Below are 23,583 nucleotides of genomic sequence, written 5' to 3'. Positions count from 1 at the left end.
TACTGCCCGATTGACATTTGGGGAAGGGAAAACGCGGTCTTTCTCGGCAGCTTTTCCTGGTGGGATTATTAATTTATTTAATTTATTAGTTTCAATCGGTTGGGCTCGGGGAGCCCTCTGTCACAGGATGTGCTTAGAGGTGACACGTTTGCCAGCAGCTGGGACACAGGATTGCAAATGTAAAATGTGCTTCTGCCCCAAGGTCTGGTCTGCTGGGAGCTCCCGTGCGGAGCTGTCCTGGGCTGGGTGGGTCTGGCTCCTTGAGGAAAAAGGGAATCATTTTCCTCCGCGAAGGAAGACATCCTGTTATATTCCTTTTGTTCCCTGTTTTTCATTGATCGCCTGCTCTGCCTTAGAGAGGGGAGAGCGCAGAGCTCGGAAGACTGCACAAATGACTCCAGCCCACTCTGCTCTCACACCGATTGGTCAGTTAGATGGAGACTTAGGGAAACAGTCACCCAAAACCGTCTTTGAAAATCATGCTGTAATTTCAGAGTAGCCTTCTCGGGCCCAGATTTCTGCGAGGTTGATTTTTAACTTGGGCGCACTTGGGTTGAGACACCTTGGTATTTAGTTTTTTGTTGTTGCTTCTATTCAGATAAAGTAGGCCATTTTGGTGACAAATTTTTTGCAGACGTCAGCTACTAGCTTGTGTTTGTAGACATATCGCTTTACAGTAGGATCTCGGTGATTTCTGCTTGGGAGTTGTAGAATGCAAAGTTATTCAACTCAGAATAATTTTTCCTAACCGCTTTTTGGATCTGAAGAGTGAAATATCACCATCAGCGGAGGGGTGCTCAACTGTTATCTTTGCTTTGATAGTGTAAGTGTCTTGTGCATGTATCATGCACTAAATTTCTAAATTTTAGTCTGTAACAGGGAAAGAAAAAGGCCACGCATGAAGCGCCAACAATCAGAATCATTGTGCACTCCTAAGAAATTGTGACATCTGGTTTGAGGAGAATGCTTTTCCGATTCAAGAAAAAGGGCATCCCTTACCTTAATGTGGATTGGTAAATGTGAAATGTTCTATGTAAGAGGAGAAACATAAGGCCAGTGGACAACTCCATTTGAGGCTTGAAACACCCCAATTAAAGAAAGACCGTCCCAGAAGTTGGTAAATGTATAAACACTTTTCTGATTGGCTTAAAAATTTAGACACAGGAAGTGGATGGTATCTAATAACCGATGAGTAGAGACATGGTTGTCATGGAAACTGAAACGAGTAACCTCCCCGCCACCCCCCAACACACATACACTACCATAACCACCACTTAAAAAAAAAAAAAACCTGCATGTCATCACAGATGCCTGGAGAACGTGCTGGCTTCTCTAAGCTTTCCCACAGCATCTGTTGAAACCTGAGACCATGCCTGTCAAATCAAGGTCATTTTACAACAACAACCAAAAATGCAGTCTCCTGGATTTCATAACTGTATCTTTATTGAAAAGATGTGAGGGAAAGGGCTGAAAGCAAGGTACTTTGCATTTTGTTACCTCGGAGTTGCGCCCAGGAAGGCCGAGAAGCATGTATTCGATCACTTAATCGTGGGAGCAAACTGATTCCTGTGTCTGCTGTTCGTGGAGCTGTAAAGACTAGGCTGTTACCTGGGGCGGAAGAGTCACGTGGGGACAGAATAATGAAGAGTTTCTGTTTGCAGGAGACTTCAAACTTGAACTGTAGCGATCGAATGCAAAGAACTGTGGCATTTTGGAGCTTTGCTCGAAGGCTCCCTGTGTAGGATGGTCAGTGAATCCGGTGCTTTGGGTGGGATAAGGAAGGGTGCTCTCAGTAACCAAGCTGGGGAAGGACACTCCTACACAGAATTAAGAGCTCTTTCAAAACTCCAGTTATTATGATTCCGTTAACTTAGAAAAAGTTTCCTTTTCTGTGGGTAGAGAAGAGTGCTGTAATTTTCAGGATAATTGAGAGGCTCCCCAGCTCAGGGCTGTGACTATGTTCAGGATCTTGGTGGTGGTTTTAGTGAGTAGAGGAAAGGGGAATGTTTGCGGATCTCCCCCTTTCACCTTGCTAAGCGAGACTTTAGCCAAGGAGGCTGGACTGTGACTTTGGGGGACAACACTGAAGCTTGTAAATATAAAGCCAGTGCATTTCTTATATTTTTCTAATCTTGTCCGTGGTGTTCTTTAAATTTTGAAGTGCTTGATATTCATTTAGAAATATCCTTCTTCCAGTCATGATGATTTATAGCTTTGTATGGCTTAATCTTAATTGAAAATGGTCAATTTTAATTTCAATTAACTAACACTTTGATCTTTTTTAAAAAAACAAGCAGAAAATTTCCCTTGTTTTCATCAACTAATTGCATAGAGGGGGAGCAGGGAGAGGAGGTGGAAAGAATCCTAAATGTTCTGTAATAGGTCCTTGCTACCCTGCATCTGTGTCATAGGAAGTATGGACATTAGAAGCAATCCAGCATCATTGGGGGTGATCTAGCATGTATTTCATGATCCCATGTGGTCAAATGTTTACCTGATTGAGGTTTGGTGAAAAAGTTATGCCTGAATGGCATAACTGTTCTCTTTAGCAAAGGGTTTCCTGTAAGGAGCTTTCTTATCTTCAGCTGTGTTCATTGGCAGGAAACTTGTCAGTTGCTTGTTTTTACAAACTGAAGGAAATGAATGGGATTTGTTAGTTTCAAGAGTCTGCCTTCCGTGTGCCATTGTCTGTGAAGCAGTTTGCTCAGAACAGTTCATTTTTAACTGGACTGTTGAGGAGTACAATCAAATTACTTCAGATCTTCGGCGTTTCTGTTCATTTACTTTTGGCTTTGAGATCAGGAAAATTGATCATTATACCGCAATGTACAACTTACTTGACCAACACACGTTAACAAGATGTTCAATAAAATTCCAGTTCATTTTCAGTTGTCAGATATATAGACACTGACTGAAGCTGGCGTTTTTTGATGACTATGCCAAATTTCTAATAATTAGCCCAGAATACCAATCAAATGCCAGTTTTGTGGAGAGGTAAAGGGAAAGAGGCAGCTTCATTCCTCTCTTGGCTTGTAACAGTAAAATCCGTAAAGATTAAATGTCAGGTATATGCCTCTTGCTGACGGTTTACGGGAGAGTTGGAATTTGAGGCCGGGCTGTAGTCAAAGCCAGGCTAGAGTCTATATGAGAAACACAAATCGTCGCCTTAATTTGTTGTGCAAATCTCCCGGTTCATTTTTGAATATTATAAATAAATATATTTAGTAGTTTCAATTCATGTTTCGAAGTTTGGAAGAGGAAAGAGGGCGAGGTTCTTTAGAGGAAAAGAAGTGCATAACCTCCATTCGCAGAGGCAGGCCGGAGAGGGCGTTAAGAGAGCCTCAGGGAGGGGACCGCTTGTTGCAACGGTTTTCACACATTTTTGAAGACATCACTTTGGTTTTATATTTAGCACCAAATGGAATCTTATGCAAGACCCTAATATGTGAGTGGAGTGAAAAGAGAAATGCTTTGGTGGGAACCCAGCGCCAGGAGCCCACGGTCTTCTCCTGGGCTGTGCCCTGGGAGCCTGAGACCCCTGTGAGCTGTTGGGAAACCACTGTTTTTAAAGTGCCCCAAGTCTTCTCTAAGGAAGGCCCAGGGGAATTGCCTGCAGAGTCCTGGAACTTCTGAGCTGAAGAGGGAAGGAACTTCTGCCCTGACGATTGCAGAGGGCGCCTGTGCTCAGGGGAGCGAACAGGACTGCAGACAGCGGCTCTGCTAAGCTGTTCTGTGTGGAGCCAGGCTGGGCCGGCTCCGAAAGAGCCCTGCTTGTGTCTGTGACGAGGGGAGGGCAGAGGAGGTCTGCAAAGGGCCTTCTTTCCTAGAAGTTACGGGAAAGGCGTCGCGGTGTTTGAGACGAGTGGATCCTCATCGTCCTGGACGGTGGATTGATTCTGGTGCCACCTCAGGGTCTGCTGTAGCACTGTCCCTCTATTTCTCAGTGAAGATGATTTCATATTAAGTGTCATTCATGAAATGAACGTTTGCCAGGCTGTGTGGTCTGCTTGGCAGTCACAGTAGTGTTTGGAGTGTTGAGGAAAATGATAACGCATGGATGATATTTGAATATCATCAAATGTTCTCGGATTGTCTCTTCTGTTATGAGATTTACAGAAACGGCAGTGTTGGGTCCCCCTTTTTACATCCCGGAGGCCATAAATACTAAGGTTTCTAGGGTGGCGGGCGGAGGGATCCCCTTCCCTCCCACTAATTTTGACAACTCCGTGACGCGCGTGTGCCTGGTGACGGGAGGGAGCAGCAGAGACTGCGGGCTGGGTGTGGAAGCAGCGTGCTTCCTAGGGCCCCGGCAGACCTCCCTGCGTTGTTTCTTGGGGGCTGCGCAGCTGGGGAGTTTACAGAAGTAGAAGGCATAGCCTCCTGAACGACTCTTTGCGACCCCACGGACGGCAGCCCGCCAGGCTCCTCCGTCCATGGGATTCTCCAGGCAAGAATACGGCGTGGGTAGCCCTTCCCTTCTCCAGGGGATCTTCCCAACCCAGGGATCTAACCCGGGTCTCCTGCATTGCAGGTGGATTCTTGACTGTCTGAGCCTCCAGGGACCCCCTCCCGTCTGCAGGCTCCTGTTAGTTCCACTGCTTCTGTCCCCTGCGTGGGGTTGGAGGTGGTGATCAAAGCCATCGATCTTCTGGGAAGCTGCAGATCTTCCAACAATTTGTGCTGAAGCTTTTTCTTTTTTTTTAAACAAGATATTTCCCTTAGAAAGACGAAGCTGATACAGGCACAAAATAGTCGGCTGTGGTAGCAGATAAAATGATTGTGTTTACCTTTTGTTTGTTGAATTGAGTTGAATAAAGGTTTTCACGTTTGGGCTGTGGAAAGCTATCATCCCTCCTCCCACCTGCATTTCAAAGAAGGAGTGTGTCCCGTCATAGGAAACCAACAGAGCCGTCCCAGGCGTGCTCATAGTAGCAGGCCAGTAAGAGCTTATTTTCCAGTGTTCTTGGGGACTCTGTTTTGGAACTCAAAGCTGTCCAAGGTACCATGACCTTGCTGAAGCTGGTAATGGAGGACTCCAAGTATTAGATAATGTGTGTTCGTTACCTTTGCAGATGGCACTTTATCTTAAAATTCAGTTCAGTTCAGTTGCTCAGTCATGTCCAGCTCTTTGCGACTCCATGGCCTGCAGCATGCCAGGCCTCCCTGTCCATCACCAACTCCTGGAATTTACTCAAACTCATGTCCATTGGAGGGCCTCTCTGGTGGCTCAGAGGTTAAAGCGTCTGCCTGCAATGCGGGAGCCCCGGGTTCAATCCCTGGGTCGGGAAGATCCCCTGGAGAAGGAAATGGCAACCCACTCCAGTATTCTCGCCTGGAGAATCCCTTGGACGGAGGAGCCTGGCGGGCTACAGTCCACGGGGTCGCAAAGAGTCGGACACGACTGAGTGTCAGGGATGCCATCCAACCATCTCACCCTCTGTCTCATCTCATCATCTCGTCCCCTTCTCCTCCTGCCTTCAATCTTCCCCAAGCATCTTAAAATTCAGACAGTAGCGAATCCTACTTGAAGAGGTAATTTTTACTATATTATACAAGGTTACATTTTAGGTAACCTCAGATATCTCTTTAAACTCTGAAATGTTCTGACTTGGCAAACTTAACATTTTTGCAGCCTTTAAAATGGAAACAGTTTCCATTTAATGACTAGTTAACACTTTCACTTTTTAAATAATGGCTCTAAATTAAGGCTGTCATATTGTTTCATGTTACTGGATTTAGCGTTTAGAATGGTCTCGGGAAAGAAGTAACTTACTCATGGTGAGTTTGGCAGTGTTGGATAATACAGAAAAATCACCTGAAATCGGTAAGGGCTTTTCATTTATCAGGTGCTGACCCAGTTAATTCTTATGATAACCTAGTATTAATGTAATGTTACTGCTAGTAAGAAATAACGATAATATGCATTACTGTGCCATTTTACAGATGAGGAAGCCCAGGTCACTGTGTTTCCAGGGCCAAAACCCTCTGGTAGCCAACTCGCTTTCACCCTCAGGCCCCCTGCCTCCAAGTTGCAGGCATTTTCCACCCCACTGGCTTCCTCACGGCCGCTCCTCTGTGTCCTGTCCAGGGTTGATTGTTGAGAGCTCTGTCCACGCTTGAGACAGAGTCTCCTCCTGGGGAAAAATGGCAGGGGTGGCGGTGGGGTAATATTTGTTGTGATTTTGGCAAGAAGTAGCGGTTTACTTCTTGACATTCTGTATTCCCATATCTTCTGACCATTACTGATGGGAGGAACTTTTTAGCTCCCTTGTCAGAGGTTATCTTCCTTAATCTGCCTTCATCCTTTGAATTTCCCTTCATGCATCCCTGAGCACATTCACGTAGTTGGTAAACAAAAGGCTGTTACCGCAGGGATATGATTTTCTTGAATTACCCAAACATTACATTTAGAATTTCTCTTGGTGGCATCCATAAAGACAGATTTCCAAGACAACGTTTTCTCTTGTTATTGTTGTTGAGCCACTCAGTTGTGTCTGACTCTTTGTGATCCCGTGGATTGCAGCACGCCAGGTTCCCCTGTCCTTCACTCTCTTTTATAATTCACACAAACTGCTTAACACTCTCAGACATGCCAATATGGGGATATCTCCTTTGTTTCTTTCAGAATGAAAAAAAAAAACAAAACTGGCTTAAATTGTCAGATTAAGAGGGTGTTGGCTCTCTCCTTCTTCGGATACCTTTACCCATAAATTGTACAAACTCCACATGTGTTTATAGAGACCAAGCAAAACTGGGTTAGTCTGATTTCCTCATCTAAGCAAGGAGCTCTGCTCTTCTGCTAGCAAAGGGGAAAGAAGACAAGTTAAATCTTCACTGGGCATCCCACGAGTCCTGGGATGTATGTGACCAGTTGGAACTTGAAATGGAACCGATGTGGGCATTTTCAGTAACGATGCAGGTGCCTGGCACTTTCTAATTCTCTTGAAGATTTCAGGTGAATGGTCAGTAACTAATTCATATTTCACATGCAGACTGTCACAGATTTCACATGTGAAATCATTTTTAAGAATTGATCTAGGGACACGCTCAAGATATATATATACCAGTCTGGGGAAACGAGTTGTATACCCATTCATTCCATGAACAGCTGTTGAGTGACTGCTGTGTGCAGGGGACTGTGTGTAGGGGTGTAAAGGGGATGCGGTCGCTGGCAGAGTCTGCCATCCATTGCCTAACTGACTGGCTTCTTAAACTGGAAGTATCCCCCAGTGTGGCCCTTGTGAAGTTTGTGTTCTAAACTGATCTTGACAGGCAGAAGTGACACCCTCCCTGAGTTCCTCTCTGCAGGTATAAATGCCTGTTGTTTTAGTTTCAAAGTTGTCCCTGCCAGGAGGATTCCAGGGTGGGTAGTTTATCTGGGAGACGACCCCAGGAAGGGGGTGCAGGTGGGCCGCCAGTGGGGAGTGGTGCATTGCTCCCGCCCTGAACCCTGCAGCCATCCCTGGCTACCCTGCTCAGGGGAGCCCAGGACAGCCGCTTGCTTCATGGACCATGTACGTTTGTCGCCAGGGCTCCTCGCTGCTGTCTTGGAAATCCACCTCGTGGTCACCTCCTCATCTCGAGTTTTGGTGCCGCACTCTGAGAATACGGCCGGAAACCTGGGGGTCCTGTCCCTCCTGACTCCTTCTTTCTTCTCTCCTGCTGAAGACCTCTGTCCCTAAACTGCTCGAAAGAGGGGAGTTAGGCTCCTGCTCCGTCCTCTGTCTCTGGCTTCAGATGCTGGAGGGCTGTGGGCACAAGGCCATCCCTCTCCTGAGAGGTACCTGCTCTATCAAGAGGCAGAATCCCCCAGGGAGAAGCCAGAGCAAGCAGCAAGCGGCTGCACTGCCTGCTTACCTGCTTTCTCTTTGCCGTCATTAACTGGACTCAGGACGTGGTGGGCTCTTCTTTCACTTCCCCTCCACCATCTCATCCTTCCACCATCCCATCCTTCCACCATCCAGGCAGAAAGATTAGGCACTTCACTGTCCCTCGTGGGTGAAGGCAGCATCTCCCACTGCCTTCAGGCCAGTTCTCTGAGCTGGGTCCTCCAGACTCCTGTAAAGGGTGAAAATCCCATCCCTGACTTTCAAGGCTGTGGAATTTCTGCCTGTGGCAGAGTCTGCTAGTTTCCCGCATATGTCCGTTAACTACCGCGTTTCTAAGACTCCCTTGCAGCTAAGAAAGGCAACATTCTTCCTGCTTGGATGTAAGTAGATGCGAAGTGTACTGCTTCTGGTTTGTGTCCTTGTTTTTCTTTATAATGCTGCCACACACTTTTTTATTGTGGAACTGCATGTAGTTTAGTTGTGCGTGCTTTCATATAAATGGAAATATTATGCACGTATACACACAAATGCACACCATTTGTAAGATGTATGGATATACAGTATAGATGTCTGTATTTATACATATATGTAAACATATGGTGTCTGTGTATTTGCCTGTGGTTACATTTGTAGACAGATGGTTTCTTAAGTCAGCACACCTATGTAACCAGCACCTATATTAAAAAAATAGAATGTGAGCTTCACCCAAGAAGTCCCCTCATGGCCCTGAGCCATCACCTTTTGCAAGATGACCACTATCCTAGTTTGATCGACTTTTTTTTTTTAACTGCGAGAAGTGTGTTGACAGTCTCTTACTAAGATGATAGATTCTATTTTTTTTCTTGATATATTTTGAAGTTACACTATCTGGTATGTACACATTTAGAATTCTTGCGCCTTCTTGGAGATTTGAATTTTATTATTATTACGAAGTAGTACACTTTAATTCTCACAGCACTCTTTGTGTTAGTGTATTTTGTCTGGCATCTGTGCAACAGTTCTAGACGACAGTGGGATACAATCAGCTTCTTCATTGTCACTTTTTCCTATTTTAGGCTTCCCTTCTTTGTTTTCTCAAATTCTCTACATCCTAAATTTTGTTTTTAAATAATCTCATTCATGGGTTTATTCTCGGCTGTGCTGGCCCTTGGTTGCTGGGGGCTTTTCTCCAGTTGCAGCAGGCCGGGCCTGCTCTCTGGTTGCCCTGTGTGGGCCTCTCGTCATGGTGGCCTCTCTTGCTGTGGGGCACTGGGTTTACAGGGTGAAACGTCAGTAGCTGCGTCGCGTGGGCTCAGCAGGTGTGGTTCCCAGACTCTAAGCACAGGCTCAGTGGCTGTGGTACAAGGGCTTAGCCACCCTGAGGCATGTGGGATCTTCCTGGACTAGGGATCAAGCCCGGTCTCCTGCTCTGGCGGGCAGACTCCTTACCTCTGAACCACCGGGGAAGCCCTATACCCTGTACTTTAGGTGCATCTTCTATAAATGATGTAATGCTGGGTCTTTTTGTAAACTCTGTAATATCTTTTAAATGAAATATGTAATCCATTTATATTTGTTGCAATTTAGATGTATTTCAATGTATTCCTTCATGTTATTTCATTCTTTCAATTTGTCCTAACTCTTCACCTTTCTTTTCCTTTCATTTCTTATCTTCCATTGAGTTGACTTTTCCCCCTTATTTCATATATTATGCTATAGTAGTTTGGAAGTTTTACACTCTATTATTATTCTTTTAGTGGTTCTCTAGAAAATTCAGCATGCATGCTATTAAGAGGTTGAAGGGAATCAGTATCTTTCCTCTCCTTCTAAATAATGCAGGGACTTTAGATCATTTCATTCCAGTCATTACCACCCCTCACCCCCTCCCCTGCTAGCTTGGGTCCCATTTTTTGCCCAGTGTTTTAGTTCTGTGTTTTTATTTCAGCCTGGTAAGTTAGACGTTATCATTTTTAAGTACAAATGTTTGTTCAGATCTACCCACATATTTACTGCTTTCATGCTTATAATTCCTTCCCCAACGTGTGCCCTCCTTTCCCTGCCATCACATCTCTTCATAGATTTCATTAAGTGAGAATCAGTTGAAGGAGACCTGTTCTGCCTATTGTTTGTTGGAAAATTCTAATTCTTTCCCTTTTTTTTCCCCCTTAAAGTATAGTTTTGCTAGGTATAAAATATATTTTTGTTAGGTATAAAATTCTGCTTAGAGCTTCCCTGTGGCTCAGTGGTACAGAATCCACCTGCCAGTGCAAGAGACACAGGCTCGACACCTGAGCCAGGAAGGCCCCACACACCGTGGGGTCACTGAGTTTGTGCACTGCAGCAATTGACCCTGTGACCCCAGCTACAGAAACCTGTAACCCCTGAGCCCGTGCTCGGCCACAAAAAGAGGCCACCGCAGTAAGCCTGGGCGCCACAACTAGAGACAAGACTCAACATGGCCAAAAATAAACGAGTAGAGTAAAATTATTTTGTAAAATTCTGGTTGTTTTGCTTAGGATTTTTTGTTTGTTTTGTGAATTTGTGGATTGATGTCTTTCATCAGTTCTAGAAGAGTCTCAGAGTGCTGTCCCTGTTGTGTACTTCTTTTCCACTTTTGAACGTTAGATGAGGCGTATGTTAGACTTCTGTTGTCTCCTCTGTGTTTTGACTCTCTTCACGTTTCCTGTGTCTGGGTTTTCATGTGCTACAGTTGACAGTTTTTTCAGTCTTGTCCATTTTCTGTATCTAATCCGGCTAATCTTGCTCACAGTTTATACACTTGTTTCCTTCTGCTGTATTTTTAATTTTACACTGTGTGTCTGATAATTTTTAGACTTTTGAGAAACTGAAATGGAGTTGATGTACAATATTATGATCATTTTAAAATTTGACGTCTGTAGGTTCAGTTGTGCTATGTCGTTTCTGTTAGCTGTTCATGATGCTTTTTCCTTATGCATGTGTCTATTTGTGATGTTTATTCTACTTTGTTTTATTTTACTGTGACTTAATTTTTTTAATTTGATTTTTTAATTGAAGTAGATTTGATTTACAATCTTGTGTGCAGCAAAGTGCTTCAGTTATACACACACACACACACACACACACATACACACACATACATTCTTTTATTTTATGTTTTTTTCCATTATGGTTTATTGTAGAATATTGAATATGGTTCTGTTTCTGTTTTGTAGGTAAGTTCACTTAAGTGTACCCTTAAGGTCAGTTTTCATTCCAATCCCAAAGAAATGCAATGCCAAAGAATGCTCAAACTACTGCACAATTGCACTCATCTCACACGCTAGTAAACTAATGCTCAAAATTCACCAAGCCAGGCTTCAGCAATATGTGAACTGTGAACTTCCATATGTTCAAGCTAGTTTTAGAAAAGGCAGAGGAACCAGAGGTCAAATTGCCAACATCCACTGGATAATCGAAAAAACAAGAGAGTTCCAGAAAAACATCTATTTCTGCTTTATTGACTATGCCAAAGCCTTGACTGTGTGGATCACAATAAACTGTGGAAAATCCTGAAAGAGATGGAAATACCAGACCACTTGACCTGCCTCTTGAGAAACCTATATGCAGGTCAGGAAGCAACAGTTAAAACTGGACATGGAACAACAGACTGGTTCCAAATAGGAAAAGGTGTACGTCAAGACTGTATATTGTCACCCTGCTTATTTAACTTCTCTGCAGAGTACATCATGAGAAACACTGGGCTGGAAGAAGCACAAGCTGGAATCAAGGTTACCGGGAGAAATATCAGTAACCTCAGATATGCAGATGACACCACCCTTATGGCAGAAAGTGAAGAGGAACTAAAAAGCCTCTTGATGAAAGTGAAAGAGGAGAGCAAAAAAGTTGGCTTGAAGCTCAACATTCAGAAAACGAAGATCATAGTATCTGGCCCCATCACTTCATGGGAAATAGATGGGGAAACAGTGGAAACAGTGTCAGACTTTATTTTTTTGGGCTCCAAAATTACTGCAGGTGGTGATTACAGCCATGAAATTAAAAGACACTTACTCCTTGGAAGAAAGGTTATGACCAACCTAGATTGCATATTCAAAAGCAGAGACATTACTTTGCCAACAAAGGTCCGTCTAGTCAAGGTTATGGTTTTTCCTGTGGTCATGTATGGATGCGAGAGTTGGACTGTGAAGAAGGCTGAGCACTGAAGAATTGATGCTTTTGAACTGTGGTGTTGGAGAAGACTCTTGAGGGTCCCTTGGACTGCAAGGAGATCCAACCAGTCCATTCTGAAGGAGATCAGCCCTGGGATTTCTTTGGAGGGAATGATGCTAAAGCTGAAGCTCCAGTACTTTGGCCAGCTCATGCGAAGAGTTGACTCATTGGAAAAGACTCTGATGCTGGGAGGGATTGGGGGCAGGAAGAAAAGGGGACGACAGGATGAGATGGCTGGATGGCATCACCAACTTGATGGACGTGAGTTTGAGTGAACTGCGGGAGTTGGTGATGGACAGGGAGGCCTGGCGTGCTGCGATTCATGGGATCGCAAAGAGTCGGACACGACTGAGCAACTGAACTGAACTGAACCTTACTATTATTATTTTCTGAGACTTTACTAGTGGGAATTATTTGAGGTGTGAACTGAAGGTGAGTTTCGCTAGATTTCGCATTTGTTTCTCCTTAGAGCCTGGGATCATCACCAATTTGTAAAGCAAGGACTTAAAAATTCTCAGGTGGAGGTTTGGGGACCAACCACACAGACAATTCATACCCAAAGTCCATGTGAGAATTGTCTGTGGTTACAAGTTTTTAGTAAAACTCTCTCCCCTCTACTCAGTGCTGGTTTTTGAGGCAGGCAGTTCTGGCAGCCTTCTGGAGCCCTGTCGCTGGTGGGCTCTGACTTTGTCAGAGCCAGCAAGTGTGTTTGCTGTTCCCTAGGCCTTGCTGACTTATGAAAATAGAAGCTCTCATTCTCCCAATTTGTTCAAGCCTTTAATGGGAAAGTTGATAAAAGTTTTATGCTGTGAGTGTGCCTCGTTTTCCTGTCAGATTATAAATACATTCCAAAATATTTTTCAATAAATATTTTGTCCAGCATTTTTTGTTGCTTTCATAGGATTTGAGAGGTATCTATTCTGCCATACTGCCAGGAAAGGAACGTCCATCCTTTCTCTTTGTATTCCTTATTTAATAATCCAAATAGTCTCTGAAACATATGAATGTGTCTGGGCTACCAGGGTGAAAATGATATGTGCAAAACACAGTAAAGGAAAAGCACAGTAATTATTTTCAAAATATCAACTCCTAACACGGAGAAGGCGATGGCAGCCCACTCCAGTGCTCCTGCCTGGAAAATCCCATGGGTGGAGGAGCCTGGTGGGCTGCAGTCCATGGGGTCGTGAAGAGTCGGACACGCCTGAGCGACTTCACTTTCACTTTTCACTTTCATGCATTGGAGAAGGAGACGGCAACCCACTCCAGTGTTCTTGCCTGGAGAATCCCAGGGACGGAGGAGCCTGGTGGGCTGCCGTCTATGGAGTCGCACAGAGTTGGACACGACTGAAGCGACTTAGCAGCAGCAGCAGCAGCAGCAATACATATTCTAGGGTAATTAGGCCATAACTTGTATTAGTTGAGGGAACACCTGAGTGTGCATTCGGTCACTAAGTCGTGTCTGACTCTTTGCGACCCCATGGACTGTAGCCCGCCAGCCTCCTCTGTCCGTGGGTTTATCCAGGAAAGAAGACTGGAGCGGGCTGCCATGTTCTCCTCCAGGGGATCTTCCCCACGCAGGGTTCAAACTAGCATCTCCTGCATTGCAGGTGGATTCTTCACCACTGAGTCGCCTGGGAAGCCTGAGCTAACACAAGTCGCTCCAATAAATTCAACATGGTGCAGTGTATCAAAACAATGGATGTTGACTCCTTGCATATCCAAAATGGGTGTCCTGTTAAAGGGTGGCTCTCCTTCAGGTGGTGGGAGGGAGCGAGGCGCTTTCCTTCCTGCAGCTCTGCCGTTAGCAGTCTGTGCCTCCCAAGGTCATTGTGCTTCTTGGGACCACACTGGCCAAAAAGGAAAGACTGTGAGACTCATGAGCGACGTGTTTCCCCAGCCAGTCCTACACGTGGCACATTCCACGTCTGTTGCTCTTGTTAGCTGATACTTGGTAAGATTGCCACATCTGTCTGCAAAGAGGGGTTTGTGAGCAAAGGAGTCTGGATGTGTGTCTAGGACAAAGAAGAAACGGGTTTAATGTTGATAAGTAACCAGGCTGTCTGTTACGTATCTCCTCCCTGAAACTTCAGCCCAACCTGATTTCTCACTGCTCCTGTTTCACTTATGATCAGCGCCACCAGGTTTGGATCTAATTATCCTCAATTATATCATGTTTGTATAGTTTAATTCCCCCACTGTACAATAACTTCCTTGAAGGTGTGAACTTTGTTCACAACTTTTGAAACTGTCTCCTGCCACTCAATTTTGAACACCCTGTATGCTCTATAAAAAAAAAAAAAATCAAACCTCTGAATGAAAGAAGTTTCTTGTTTTGACGTCTTTATGGATGTAGCATTGTGGTCTACAGTCTATTCATTATGTGATTCCTTCAGCTTGTCTTCTTAGATTTGAAATATGTCAAAATAAAAATTTGGAGAAAAATAAAAAGGCATGGAGTTTGGAGGGGGCATAGTGAGTAACAGTGGCGTTTCCACAGGGGCATCAGTTTAATCTGCCTTAGTTGTCTGTCTTGCAGTGTTGAGATCAGCCTTTTAGGCTTTTTCTGGGTTGTGATGAGAATTCATCCAGTCATTCTGGAAATATTTCTTGAGGTCTAGGGACTGCTGGATATTGTGGAGAGGCAGGGCATTGGAAGATGAACAATACAGATAAGACTCTGCCCTAGAAGGGGTTGGTGCAGACAGACTGCTTTGAGTGGAGAAAGACCTTTGTTGTTGACTTTGTGATTGATACAGTAATGGTGAGGTTCTAGCTATTTGTATGATGTGGGAGAGAAAAGGGCTTGGGGCTGCCTCAAGTAGAGACCTTGAGTAGAGACCTTGCCCTCCTTTTCCCTTTGGTCTTGGATCTTGCATAGGGAGGCCAGCCTTTCTCCAGACTAGTATTTAATAGCAAGCAGAGGAACTCGGTGCTTGAATATTTTTCAGAGCCACAGATCATCTCAGCTGGGTTATTGGCCTCAGCATTAGTCTCTCCTTGAGTTTACCTCATTACTTTGTTGTTAGGCTCAATGTTTTCAGTGCTTCACTGTTATTTTTTGTTGTTGCTATTGGTTTTAGTAGATGAGAATGACGTATGGACCCGAGTTAAATTGTTGGAGGATGATTTGTTTTCTTCTCATTGAGTAGCTTTCTTTCTCTACTGCTGTGTACTGTGGATGGGAAAATACACGGACATCTTAGTGACTCTAATCTATTATCCACCTGCTCGGATGCAAACACAATGCATCTGGCAAATTACTTTATATACTCGATAAAGCCTGTGTTTTGGAAAAATGCTGGGGTGTTTATATACAAAACGTTGTTTTGAATCGAGTCATCTAAGATATGCAATGAAGAAAAGGAAGTGTAACTGAATAGCATCATCGAAATCCCAGGGAGGGTCAGGCTGCAAAATACACCACGTGGTGTGTCTGTAATTAGGTATTGACCATGTTTTAATTCGGTTGAGCAGCTCCGGGACTTAGCTCTGGCACTGGCCAGAGAGAAGGCTTTCCAGCCCAGAGGAGTTCACTTTAGAAGATGGCTCGGTGGATAATCTCGATCTTTCACAGCCAGGGCAGAGCCAGCCCTTCACTTGTTCATGTCTCCTTCATGGAGTAGGGCGCAGAGTTTCTGGCCGACGAGAGCAGAGTGCGGAATTGCAGGGGCGGGGGCGGGGGGAGTGGTGCGGTGCTCAGCTCTCTGTTTGGAAATTATGTTCATTTTCTTCTCAGCTCTAAGGCTCCTCTTTTTAGAAAAATTTCTCTGTTCTTTGCAAGGGTTTCCAATACTACTTTTTTGGAGGTACCAAGTCTCAGCCAAGGACATTAATTTATAGAGCCCATGAATGAGCAGGCTGGGAGGAATAGTTAACTCCTTCTATTGATACAATGAGCTCCTGAATGGTATCATCCCACATTGAGCAAGGGCTCATTTGTATCCTTAATATCAAATATTCTGTCGATACAAAGGGAAGAGACAAGACCTCCACATTCTTGATGTGGCTGATGTGAATTTTAGATTGGTGTGTATCTTTTAAGCAGAATACTCCATGTGCTATTGTTGGGTGTCCATATATTTTGGTTTGTTTGTGGTGGTCTCGGTTTGTGCCTCCTACCCCAATGCAATCACTAATGTTGCTTCCTTTCATTTTAAAAGCATCCTGATTGTTTATATGATCAATTATGATCACCTTCTTTATAATGGTAGTCAGTATGCCTAGCAATAGTAGATCAAGCTTGTTTAGACCAACTCTTCTGCTGAGAAAAGCTGCTTAAAAATTTAAAAAAAAATCCATTTTAGAGGTATTGGAGAACCGTCAGGGCCCTGAGGAATTTCAGAGCTAAGGTCTGGGGGGAGGAAAGTCCCCTCTAAGAGGTGAGCCCAGCTTTTGCATTTTGTTTAAGGCAATGATCAATTCCAAAAGTAGTTGTTGAGACACTGAAAACTTAGAGCTTTCAACAAACTCGTGGGGCTGGGGACATGGTAATTGTCCTCAAGTCCTGCCAAGGAGCAGAAACCCTAGTAAACAACCTCAGCTTTCATTTGGAATCCTGAATCAAGATGAACCAGAAATAGAAAAACTCTCACAGGGACTGAAGCCAAAAATAAAATATTTTCAGATTAGTGTCACTAGCTTAGAAGCCTGCCAGAAGCAAAAGCAAAAATCGTCTCTGGAGGAAGATACATCTTCCAGAGCCTCATGTTCACTAGAGTTTTTCATGTACTATATCTGTCAACCAATGGAAAATAACTGGGTATATGAGAAAATAAGACATAATAAAAAACCAAGAAAAAAATCTGGCAAATGAGATGTACCTACAAGGGATCCAGATAGTGAATTAATCAGATATAAACTCTAAAATAACTATGATTAATATATTCAAAGAATTAAAAGATAAGATTTTAAAATTTGCCAGAGACCTGAAAATTATAAATAAGAACCCAGACATGAAAAATACAGTCACTGAAGTTAAATAGACAAGCTTTGAAGGGTGATGGAAATGCTGGAAGTCTGGCCTATAGTGACGGCTTTGGTTGTACAACTGAGCGAGTGCACTGAAATCATTGAATATACATTTATAACAGGTGCGTTTTTATGGTCGGAAGATGATACGTTAATAAAGCTGTTGAGAAACGGATAGATTCAACAGAATTAATGTAGTTGAAGAGAGAGTTAGTGAACTAGAATATAAGGCAGAAGAAAATACCCAGATGATGCACAGAGAGGCAAAATGATGGGAAGGAGTTCAAAAGACTTGTGAAATGTAGGAGAAAGGCCTTATATACAAGTAACTAGAGTTTCAGTAGGTGGGGAGACAGACATGGAAAAGGAGGAAAATTGGGAAAGAGACTGGGAATCATCCGGAACCAGTGAGTGACACAGAGCTGCAGGGTTGCGAAGCTCTGGGGCACCAAGCAGGGCCAGTATTAAGAAATTTCACCCAGAACAACTCAGCACAGTTTCTGAAAATAAAAACAGGGAGAAAAGCTGAAAAGCAGTCAGTGTTGGAGGAGTGGGTATCTCTTGTCTTCAAAGGAGCAACAATACCATCAAAATAACAGAAGTCAGAAGGGAATGGATGATTCAAGTTGCTGAAAGAAAACCACTGTCAATCTTAAATTTTGTATCTACCTAAAAGGTTCTTCAGAAATGAATAAAAAGCTAAAAATATTTAAGAAAGTTATTATGAGCACATCTGTCCTGAAGGAAATACTAAAAAGCATCCTTTGGACAGAAGGAAAATTACCCCCGATCAAAGCTCAGAAATGAAGGGAGGAATGAAGAGAAGCAGAGATAATAATTAGCTAAATATGGATAAATGCCAACCACACAAAGCAGCAACAACTTTGTCTTGTGGGATTTAAAATATATAGAGAATAAATACATATGATCAAAGTAGAACTCAAGTCTGGACAAATTAATGAAATTACATTGTTCTAAAGCCCTTATATTGTAGAGGAAGTGATAAAAACTAAATATTAGCCATTAATAAGGGATCATGTTTTTTAACACTGGATAATCTTTAAAAGAACGAAGAAGGAATATATAAATAATAAGCTAAGAAGAGGGGAAAGTAGGATAATAAAGATCACTCAGCTCAACAGAAGGTGGAAAATGGGGGAAAAGGATCCTAGACTAGATTAAGATGAATAAAAACTGGTAGATTTAGCCCCAAATATATCAGCAATTTTATTAAATATAAGCTGAGTAAATAATTAAATGTCAAAGATTATTAGATTGAATTTTTAAAAAACCTATATGCAGCTCTAAAGATGCATTCATTATTTTAAAATATATGGAAGAGTCAAATATAAGAGGAGGTAAAAAGATACGCTATGCAAACACTGGCCAAAAGAGAGACTCTATAGCTCAATTAATGTCAGATAAAGTAGACTCTCTAACAGGTAAGAAGTGTTGTCAGAGATGAAGAAAGATGTTTCATGATGGAAAAGATTCAATTCAATTTGCCAGGAAAATGAAATGTTTCTAAATCTGTGTGCATTTTTAAAATACACACACACACACACACAATCATATACACACAGTCACACAAGAAGTAGATATTGATATAGTTAGAAATTTTAACATATCTCTCCTAGTAACTGCGACAATGAGCAGACAGTAAAATTCAGTTAGGATTATAGACAGTTTGAACAAAGTTAATTAACAGACCTGATCTAATTATAAAACAGTGCACTTGACAAACATACAATACTCATTTCTTTCAAGACGCAGAAGATATTTGTCGACATTGCTCATAGGCTGAGTCATTATGCAACTCAGCAAATTTCAAAGGATTGAAACCATACAGAGTGTGTTTTCAGATGTCAGTGACATTAAACTAGAATTCAACAGTCAAAAAGATAACTGAAATATCCCTGTATGTTCATAAATTAAGCAATCATGGGTCAAAGAAGAAATGGCAATGAAAATTAAATAGTATTTACAAATGAAAGATAGTGAACTATGAGATACCAAACATGCAATACAGTTATAGTCATGACTAGAGGGATATTTATGTCTCAAATATATACATTAGAACAAAAGAGGTTTACAAATCAATAACCTAAGCACTAATTTCAAGAAATTAGCTAAGAAAAGCAATAAAGCTTTTTAAAAAGGTAGGAATAAGGAAATAATACAAATAAGAGAGGATAGAATGAGATAGAAAACAGACATTCCATATATAGTATCAGCAGACCGAAAGGACTAGTAAAAGCAATGAATTCTGGTGAGATTGATCAAGGGAAAAAAGCACAAATAGTTAATATGAGGAACGAAGCAAGGATCATCACTACCTTTAAAAGATAAGTTCAGAATATGATGAATAACACCGTGGCAAATTCTGAAATGAAAATTTTGGAAGAAATGGACAAACTTTCTAAAAATAGCACTTATCAAAACTGACATAAGAAAAATAACAGTGAGTAGCTCTCTCTCTACGCATATGAATATGCAATTAAAAACCTTACCACAAGGACAACTTCAGACCCAGATGGTTTTTCTGTTAAATTCATTAAATCGTTAAGGAAGAAATAGCACATATTTTCCACAAACCGTTCCAGGTAAAAGAAAAGAAGGGATACTCCCAACGTGTCTTAAGAGGTCAGCAGAATGTTGATACTAAAACCCAACATAAATAAGAAACATTCTGGGCCAGTTTTACTCATGAATATAGATTCAAAAATCCTAAACAAAGTGCTAGAAAAGTGAGTCCGGCAGTAACTCACTGCATGATGGTCAAGCTGATTATCTGCAGAACTGTAAGGGCGAGGTGATAATTTTGAAAATCAGTCAGTGTAACTCAATATATAACAAAAATCATATGATCGTCTCTATGAATACAGGAATATGTGTGACGTAATCCAACATTTATTCATGATTTTTTAAAAGACTCAGCAACCTAATGAATAAACAGGGAGAAAATTTTCTTACTCTAAGAAGAATACCTACAAAAAATACTGTGTAAAATTAAAAAGTAGGAAATGTCATGCATAATGGGTGAAATTTTAAAACTTTAGGAAAAAAGACAGAAGTCAGTTTTCACTGCTTCTGTTCATCATTGCATGACGGAGCCTAGCTAATACAATAAGGCACAAAAGAGAAATGCAGATATTAGGGTTGAAAGGAATAAATAAAACTGCAATTATTGGACACTATAACTGTGTATATAGACGATTCAAAAGGAATTTCAGGTAAATTATTGGATCTAAAAAGTGAATTTACCAAGTTGGCGGGATACAAGATAAATATGAAAAAATAGATTCTATTTCTACTTATTATCAATAAAGAGATACACAATGAATTTACATCAGAATAAAATAATCAGATATCTAGGAATCTAACAGAAGTTATGAGGACCTATCTTGAAAACCATTTGCCATTATTGAGAGAAATTGGAATAAGCAAATGGAAGGATATGTCATGTTTGTGAAATGGAGGGCTCCGCTTTTTTAAAAAGGTGTCAATCTCAAACTGTCAGTAAAATCTCAATCGAAATCTCAAGAGGGTTTTCATGAAAATTGATGAGCTGATCCTAAAACTTATATGGAAACACACAGGGCCAAGAATAGCCAAGGTACTCTTGAAGAAGAATGAGAAAAGAGGGCTCGGTCCACCAGGTCCCCAGACTGATTGTTGCTCTGCTAGAGTGACTAAGGGAGCGTGGCCTTGCTGCAGCGTAGATGAAATAGACTCATGACGAAGAGTCCCAAACAGAACTGTGTTTACACAGACACTCCATCAATGATTGAAAATCCCATCCCCTTGTTTATTAAACAGTCCTGAGACAATTACATAGCAATATAGACACTCGACCCTAAATTTACAACATACACCAGAATCCATTCCAAGTGAATCCAAGATCTACGTGTGAAAGACAAAAGAACAAAATGTCCAGAAGATACTACAGGGTAATGTACTCATGACTTTGGCTAGGAAAGGAATTCTAGCACAGGGTCCGAAAGAGCCAGCCGTAGGAAAGACAGTAAAATTGGGCTGCATTAAAATGAAGAGCTTATGCTCATCAAGAGACACAGTTAGGAGAGTGAGAGTCAAGTTAGAGATACTCGCAGTATCTGTGAAAGGACTTCCCTGGTGGCTCACACGATAAAGCGTCTGTCTACGATGCGGGAGACCTGGGTTCGATCCCTGGGTCGGGAAGATCCGCTGGAGAAGGAAACGGCAATCCACTCCAGTACTATTGCCCCGAAAATCCGATGGGTAGAGGAGCCTGGTAGGCTACAGCTCCAGTCCATGGGGTCTCAAAGAACTGGACATGGCTGAGCAAGTTCACTTTCCTTTCCTTTCCTTTCATGGAAAGAATATACAAAGAATTCCTCGAATCAGTAAAAGAAACAGGAAAATAGGTAATAGGCCGGAACAGAAGCTTCACAAAAGATGATAGCCATATATCCAATAGACGTGTGAAGAAAATGCTCTAATTTGTAAGTTTCCGGGAAATGTGAATTAAAAACCACATCAGTTCTATCCCCTGCCTAAAATTAAAAATGACTTTCAGTGCCAACAAGTGCTGAGGGTTTGGAAACAGAATTCTTATACACTGCTGGTGAGACTATAAATTGGTATAACCATTTTGGAAGACTAATTAGTATTATCTAATAAAATTGGACAAAGGCATATTCTGTGAGTCAGCAGTGCTAATCTGATGTACAGATTCAAGGGACAAGTGAATACATATTTACCAAAAATTATGGAGAGAAAAGCTCATGGCAGCAGTATTCATAATGGAAAGAGACAAAGTGAAAGTCTCTCAGTCGTGTCCGACTCTTTGCAACCCCATAGTCTCCAGGCCGCCATACCGGAGTGGGTAGCCGTTCCCTTCTCCAGGGGATCTTCCTGGCCCAGGGATTGAACCAGGGTCTCCTGTATTGAAGGCGGATTCTTTACCAGCTGAGCTGTGGGGGAAGACCAATACCAAGTCAAAGAGTATTTAGCCCATTCATAACAGCCCGAAACTGAAAACCAGCCTGTGTCATCGAGTGTAATATACTGTGTGCATGTGTATGCGTGCGTGCGCGCACACACACACACACACACACTGGCATATTTATATATAAATAAAAAGGATATACCAGTGAAAGCAAACTGTAGCAAGCATCACAGGCTAGATGGGTCTCATTGATGTTAGGGTGTGAAAGAAGTCACACACAAACACACTCAGTCTTGATGAAACTATAGGCTTTAGGGAGGCTTGGTTAGTTAGCAAAACTATAAAGTGATTTCTATCAAAGTTAACATAATAGATGTAGGGGAGGAGAAGGCTGCTAATTAGGAGGAGAAAGATAAGAGTTTCAGGGGTGCTCGCGAAGTTCTGTTTTTTGAGTTGGGTAAGGATTACATGGATGTCAGCTTTGAGTTAAATCATTGAGCTGTACAATTTCTTCTGTAGACTTTTCTCTGTGTATTTGATGTCAAAATTCATGACGGAAATGTTTTAAAAATCAGTAATGTATCTTTGGGCTTCCCAGTGGTAAAGAACCCACTTGCCAACGCAGGAGATGCAAGAGATGGGGGTTCAATCTCTGGGTCGGGAAGGTCCCCTGGAGAAGGAAATGGCAACCTGCTCCAGTATTCTTGCCTGGAGAATCCCCCGGACAGACGAAACTGGGGGGCTGTAGTTCATAGAGTTGCAAAGAGTTGGACACGACTGAGCATGCACACTCAGTGTACCCTTCCCATCATCTTCTTGATTTTCAATCAATTTAAAACATTACCCTTTGACTTGATATTGTGATAATTAAGACCCCTTCCCTGCTTTTGAATTCACGCTGTTTGTATTATTACATAAACACTCCATGCATCAGTGAGACCATGATATACCATGGCTACAGATTCATTTCTAGTGCAGCTTTTCGTCTTTTCCCTATTAATGGATGTTGCTTCTTTTTGATTGTGGACGTACTTGGAGATACACACTCTCTTCCCTCCCTCCCTTCCTTTTTCCTTTGTCTCTAGTTCTGCTTATCCTTCTAATGGCATCTCTCGGTCCCGTTTTGCTCCTGGTCAAACGTGTCGGGTCTGGTGGCCCTTCTGCTTTGTCGTTTATGGTGTTATCTGCTCTGATTGCTCTGGAGCCTCTTCTGGAACAGCTTTTGTGCAGGGATTTCTTTCTCATCTGTGTTCTGTATCGTTCCTACCTCCTGGATCCCATGTTTTTTCCTTTTTGGTTTGCTGCTTTTGTCGGAGCGTATCTGCTAATCAGTTCAGTTCAGTTCAGTCGCGCAGTCACGTCCAACTCTTTGCAACCCCGTGAATTGCAGCACGCCAGGCCTCCCTGTCCATCACCAGCTCCCGGAGTTCACGCAGACTCACGTCCATCGAGTCCGTGATGCCATCCAGCCATCTCATCCTCGGTCGTCCCCTTCTCCTCCTGCCCCCAATCCCTCCCAGCATCAGAGTCTTTTCCAATGAGTCAACTCTTCGCATGAGGTGGCCAAAAAAACAAACATGGGAGATACATTTTCAGAGAACTTAATCTTGAGAAATGTCTTCATCCTCTTTCTTAGTCAGTGGTTTGGGTACATATATGATTCTAGATTGAAAGTTATCTTTCCTCCAT

At 42.5% G+C, this 23,583-nt stretch overlaps 1 protein-coding gene across 4 annotated transcripts in view; it reads left to right on the top strand.

Annotated features, from left to right (window-relative positions):
- FOXN3 (forkhead box N3) overlaps positions 1 to 23,583 on the top strand; it is a 450,721-nt gene that overhangs the window by 2,508 nt on the left and 424,630 nt on the right. The gene's annotated exons all lie outside the window — the stretch shown is intronic.

Source organism: Budorcas taxicolor, chromosome 10 (assembly GCF_023091745.1).
Source record: "Budorcas taxicolor isolate Tak-1 chromosome 10, Takin1.1, whole genome shotgun sequence".
In the NCBI taxonomy this organism is placed as follows: domain Eukaryota; kingdom Metazoa; phylum Chordata; class Mammalia; order Artiodactyla; family Bovidae; genus Budorcas; species Budorcas taxicolor.
Note: the sequence above shows the minus strand (reverse complement) of the source record. Positions and strands in the feature narration are given on the sequence as shown.